The following is a 7,091-nucleotide window of genomic DNA, read 5'->3' as shown; positions in this document are numbered from 1 at the left end:
ACTTACTTTGAAAAATATCGCAGCTAGTGAGAGAATCAAATTGCTTTATACCGATCAAAGTTAATGAAATATAAGATAATTATTTAAACCAAGTGAGTGAATTTAGTTTTACTAAATATACTAGTGTTTAATAGAGTTATTTTCCATTAAAGCTTCTGAAAAATGAAAAACGTAAGCAAACTATCGATAGCTGCTCTCGAAGAACAAGATATCACTTATAAAAAATGTGCAGAGAATCTGCAAGGATGGAAACGGATTCATGCAGCAGCAGTAGCTCAGAGATTTCAAGTGGTACAATTTGTGTAGTTATGCCTATCTCTATACGCTATTTACATTATTATTTAAATGTACATTATATCGTGACGATGACGCAGCGGTAGAAATGCAGTTTTGTCGATCACCGAAATTAAGCAACACGTTTGGCGCGCTTAGTACTTGGGCGGGTGCATGACCATTGAAGTCCCGCCGTTTGGCGTTTGATGTTCATTTTGGAGGTTGATTATCTGTTTTTATCATTACAACTCATTTTCTGTGCAAATGTATTATATACTATGAAATAGTTCAAAAAAATTAAAGTTCATTGAGTCCGCATTAATGCCTGGAGAGTGTACTCTTGTTGTCCAGTATCACCGTTCTTTCCGATGCTGATCGAAGGCTCTGTTTCAGATTACCAAGCATTGCGAATTATATTTTATTTTTTACTATTTCCTGTTTATTTATATTCCTCAGTGGTTTTTGTAACGGATCTTGAAATATTTTAGATTCATCGGAAGAATATAGTAGCAGTGACGATGAGAGTTGTACGAGCCATGAACGACGAAGTGAGCGACATAGCGAGCGACGAAGCATGTTTGCAGCAGATGTACTTATCAAAGAGAGTCAAGATCTGAACGATAGAAGTAATTTTTTCCAAATTTTATTTACTTGCGTGCGAATTAGTCATGGCAGAGTTGAGTGTGAGCTGATCTGAGGCTAATCTAGTGGGGCTGGGGTTTGAATTTTCGGTCGCATAAACTTCCTATAGAGATAATTTTTACGGTGAATCATTCTTAAGGTTCTCGAGGCTGATTTTATATTAATAAGGCAACCTAATAAAGCTCTGTGGGTGCTCCGAGTAAGGCCGAGTCAGTTTGTGTAATATTTGTGTGAAGGGGTATGTCAAGGATAGAAAGAAGGAAACAGAGGAAGCAAATATTCAAACATAAACAAATTAACTATATCCCTTCGTTAAGTTCATTCATAAAATAAAGTTTAATTTATTTTTAATTGATTTAATTCATATTAGATACATGTGAAGAAGTGAATTATCAAAAAGATGATTTAAGACATGGCTCTCATTTAAATTTGAGTGAAGTTTCATTTCAAGAGTCGATTAGATTACTTAGCAACCATGAAACAACTTTATCTGAAGATAATTCTAGTGATGTGGAAGCGGCTTCAAATAATATAAGCAGTGACATAGAATCAACAACAGGCAGTAATAGTGAAGAATCTGATGAAGATAGCGATGACGACGAATTTTACGATGCAAATCAACCAATCTATCCCGGAGCACCTATAACTCTAGCAGAAAGTTTAATTTCTATTTTCACATTGACCATTAGCTTCAATATTACAGGCTGTCTTCTTTCAAGCATTCTATCCCTGATTTCAATGCATTGCATTCAACCGAATCAGTGTGTCAAGACAGTATACAAGCAAAATTTTTTTTTAAGAATAGATGTTTCTCTTGTACGCCATTATTTTGTACTAATTGCTTATCAAAATTAGAACGAAACTCAGAAGTATGCCCAGAATGTAAAGAAAATAATTCAAAATCTTTTTTTTTAGAAATTTCAATAGTTAGACAATTAAAATCCACGTTTAATAGAAATAGTTTCCGAGAAAATTTGAATTACGGATTTACAAGAGCCAAGAAATCATAAAATAACTATGAAGACATTTTTGACGGTTCACTTTACAGATCTCTTCCAAATCAATATACACAAAACCCAAATAATTTAACTTTTACGTGGAATACAGATAGAATACCAATTTTTCGCTCCTCAAAACTTAGTGTTTGGCCTTTTTATCTAATGATCAACGAATTACCATACAATCTACGAATACGGAAAGAAAATATGATCATTGCTGGATTATGGGTTGGTAAATGTAAACCTTCTCCAAATTTATTTTTATCAGTTTTTGAAGATGATTTGAGACGCTTGCATACTGGTGTAAATTTTGAAATCTAATCAGCTGAAGATAATTTATTAGTTAAAGGAATAATTATTAGTGGTACGTGTGACTTGCCAGCTAAGGCACTGTTTTTAAATATGAAGCAATATAACGGGAAATATGGATGCCAGAACTGTAAAATAAAAACAGTAAAAACAGAGAGGATAGAGAATGTTCAAACGTACCCTTTCCTACAAAATCTTGAATTGAAAACAACAAAAGAAACAACAAAATTAGCCAAACAAGCATGTAATTCTGGAAAACTATTTTTGGTGTAAAGGGCCCTTCAGCTTTAAACTATCTTGTTAAAAATTATGTTCAGTCAACTGCAGTCGATGAAATGCATTGTATTTTTCAAGGGGTAGTTAAAAAATTGTTGGGGTTCTGGTTTGATGCAGAATATCGTACGCATCCATCTTCTTTATATAACTTTATAAATATAATAGACGAAAGAATACAAGCATTGAAAATGACATCCTTTATCCAAAGGGTACCACAAAAAGTTTCAGAATACTTCTATTGGAAGGCTAATGAATTAAAAGCATTTCTTCTCTCTTATAGCTTGCCAGTTTTAATAAATGTGATGCCGACAGATTACTTTAATCACTTAATTTTATTGGTTCATGGAATTTCTCATTTGCGCGTTTCTAGCATTTCTGAAGATATGATACAAGAAGCAAGACATGCTTTAACAGAGTTTATAAAAAAATTTGAAGTCTTGTACGGTAGGAAATATATGACGTGTAACATCCATTTGTTACTGCATTTGCCTGATAAAGTGAAAAAATTTGGACCTCTTTGGACTGTAAGTTGTTTTACTTTTGAGAACCTCAACGGAATATTAAAAAAGTTTGTACATAGTTCAAAAAATCCTGAATTGCAAATATGTTCATCCATCACTAGTTTCCTTAATTTAACTGAATTGAAGGATAAACTTTTCAGACTTGACAGTGATGCTTTTAATTTTTGTAAAAAAACAGAAGAAAGAGGAACCCATAGAAAAAAATTAAAGAAGATTGAAAATGAAATTTTTATTGTTGGGCAGAGTACAAGGACAACATCGAGCATAGAAAGTATAATGAATTTATTAATACTAGTCAAGATGTTCCATTTCATCTTGAAAAATTCCATTTATTTGATAGATTACTAAAGTATGGAGTTTATTACGAAACTAGCAGATGTACTGAAAAGAAAAAACAAACTCTTCATGCATTCAGTATACAGCAAATAATATAACTAATTACGGCTTATTGGAAACGTTTATACTGACCTGTAGTTGTTCATGTATTAGTAACTGCATAACTTGTACGAATGAGTGTAAAGGATATACTATAATAAGAAATTTTACAGTCGAAGAGATTTTTTATTGTACTGAGCTAAATCGTTGCATACCTTGTATTTTAAATTGCAAATTTACAGATGATATGACTGTTATAGATATTAAGGGTATAATAAATGTATGCATTCACACTATTGTTGAGGAAAAGATGTATATAACAACAAGGTTGAACAATTGCGAGTTTGAATAAAAATTGAAGATCATAATTAACAACGTCTTTTGTATAAAACTCACTTGGCTCAACTTTATTTTGATTACATTACTCATCATTATTTCAACGACAGTGGCTAACTTTACAATTTTAAAGTAATTTTTATTATTATTGGGCTTGTATCATTTATTTTTACTAAAACAATTAAAAAGTTAAATTCAAATATATTTTCACTTGGATAAAACTTCTATGAAACTTTTTTTCATTTTTTATATGATAAAAATGTAAGTATTTCGAAAGTTAATTAAATTTAAGAAAACTTTATACAAAATTATTAATAACTTAAACCTATGCTCATTCGAAAAATGACAAGTTCAAATAAAGTTTGGCTCAGTGCCATTGGTAAAGTTTGACAAAACTTTTGCCAAACTAAACTTTAAAAAAACTTTTTCCTTACAAAAATTTTTTTTACGCGGGAACGTCACTTGTTTTTTAAACACTTACCAATTTGCGAAATATTGTACATCGTAAATCGTTAATGTTTTTACTTCTTGTTATGAGTCGTATAGATAAAAAACTACTTTCTCTGCTGCTGTATATAAGTCGTTCAGTAATTTTTGTTTTAATGTATTTCATCTTCACAACTATGCTGCTCTTTCAATTTTTCTCGAATATAATCTTCTAATGACTTGTAAAAAATTTTGCAATCGTTAATTAAATCTGGATACTTTTCATATATTGAAATGATTTTTTTTTCCCTTATTAAAGAACGAACTCGCGTGTCTGATCCACAAATTGAATGAGCAAACAATATATAAGATTTATAACGAATATTATCTCTGACAGAGTATACAGTATTTCCTTTTGCTCCAGTTACAACTTTAAAAAAGTGCACATTGATATTTGAAGGCATCGAGGATAGCAAAATCAACAAATCGATGTCATTGCCTACCACAGCGATCAGCTTATCTGAATGGTTTGCTAATTCATATGCTGTGTTAACTATTAATAAATCTGCATCTTCTACTGCAATTTTAACTGTTATACCATTATTTTCGAAAAATTTGGATAATAGCTCTACAAGCTTATATTTGTTTGTTATATTTGAAAGAAATTTTTTTTGACTCATAATAACTAATGATGATTCCGTAATTTCACGTTTGGTGAGATTTTCTCTTTTCGCCGATACCTACATAACAATAATATATTTATTATAATAATACAAATAATAATAATAATAAATATGTTTAGAATATTAACACACTCAATGGCAATATACCAAAAAATGTATGCAAACCTTTCGTATGATTTTGTGCCAACGTTCATTTGACTATAACCATCGAATACTATTACACAGTCAGTACCAAAATTTTTGGAGACACATTCAAAATACGATTGAAAAATTTGTGTGTAATCTACACTGTGAGACCAAACAACTTTATGTAGAAGCCATCCTCCATCCAGCACACATCTGAACTCGTTCAAAAGCGATGGTGACCATAACGTTGATGACATTATTTTATACAAATCAGATTTTGTCGTTTTTCGCATTAATCCATTTTCGTCGAATAAACTCAATGGAAAAGCTGACATTTCATATGAAAATGTTAATTGTATGTCCTGTTCCTGCTGAGTATTGAAAACAGCTGATATTCTTTGATACAGTAAATTAACCCCCTCTCCCCCAGCCCAAGAAAGTATTGAAAAAAAAAAAAAAAAAATACAGTTAGAAAGAACAAAAAATGCACCCTCTGATAACACAGTTTGTTTAAATTGAACCCTCATAAATTTTGAAGAAAAAAATTATTAACAGTTGCCAAGTTGTCTTGTTTTAAACCTCCGATATCTTTGGAAAACACTTCGTTTTCGATACAACGTTGGCTTATAAAAAATGAACCTTTTCTGATTTGAATTGAGCTTATCTTACATTTGCAAATATTAGCTTAGTTTTTAGAACGAAGTTCTTTATGTCGCGTTACTTGGGGGGCTGGAATTTTAAAACCGACAGATTTTTTTTTTTTAATCAGAAATCTCTTCCTCCCAAGTTTTTCCCCTTACCCCGTCCCCCTCACCAGCTGTTCTCTACACACTTCACACTTCCCCTCTCCTCAATATACATGTATATCTGTCAGACGTGCCGTGTTACTCTTCTGCACACCTTTACTCACCATTCCCCCTCACACTCCCAAGCAATTAATTTTTTAACAAATTTTAATTTTATTTTCCCACAGTAATTTTTCTTTCACTTTGAATTTTTTTCTTTTACAATTCTAAAAAAAAAAAAAAAAACATTTTCCATTAAAGAGATTTAAACCCTCGACCTCCTGCATATAAGTCCTGTACCTTACCCACTCTACTATGAGCGCTGCCGGCTATAGAAATCCGGTTTCTTGTACTTATCGTGTGGTTCGTAACTATAATATTCCATTTTTATATGCATTCACTGATACTACATTTAATTCATGATAAATTATGTATTTGTTTCATAAATGATACATCGGAAAAAAAAAAAAAAAAAAAAAATTCAATTAGCATAAATATGGTTATGTAGATTAAATATAATAAAGCACGTTATTACGCATTAAATATTTGTATTTTATGCATTTGATGCATAAAATACCGACCGATTTTCATTAAACCTGAGGTTTTTTTGGCATTACAGTAATGCTAATAATTACTGTTATAAATAAAAAAAAGTAATGAAATTAAATATGAAAAAAAAAGAAACGAAATATGAAAAAATGAAATATGAAAAAAATAATAATGAAACTAAATAAAATTTGAACAAATAAAATATTATATTGAAAAATAATGAAATGAAATATGAAAAACGAAATGAAATAAAGGAAATACAAAAGAATAAATATAAATAGAAAAATAAAAAAAAAGAAACAAAGGAAATACAAAAGAATGAAAAAAAAAAATTAAATATTAAAATAAGAAAGAAATCAAATAAAGGAAATACAAAAAAATAAAAAAAATGTAATAAAATGAAATATGAAAAAAAATAAAACAAAAAATGAAAAAAAAATAAATAAAACAAGAAATAAAAAAAAAAAAAAAAAAAAAACAACAACAAACCAGGGGGGATAAATAGGTCATGGGACCCACGGTAAGAACGTAGTTCTTTAAACATGACATGAGTATAAAAACACAATTTCTCAGGTAACAAGGGGGTCGCCAGACCCGTAGAAAGAACGAAGCTCTATAAACGTTAGTACTGCATTCATGTAGTTTACTAAACAAAAACTTGAAAAACGAATAAAAAAATAGTTCAGTACTCACGATGGTTAAACTTCGTGAGTACTGTATTTATGCACGACATTCTCACGAAGTTCAACCATCGTGAGTACCGAACTATTTTTTTTATTTTTTTTTTTTATT

This window comes from Copidosoma floridanum, unplaced genomic scaffold (genome assembly GCF_036245765.1).
Source record: "Copidosoma floridanum isolate Cflo_tuat_1 unplaced genomic scaffold, Cflo_Japanese_pri ptg000021l, whole genome shotgun sequence".
Lineage (NCBI taxonomy): Eukaryota > Metazoa > Arthropoda > Insecta > Hymenoptera > Encyrtidae > Copidosoma > Copidosoma floridanum.
This window is presented reverse-complemented; position numbering follows the sequence as displayed.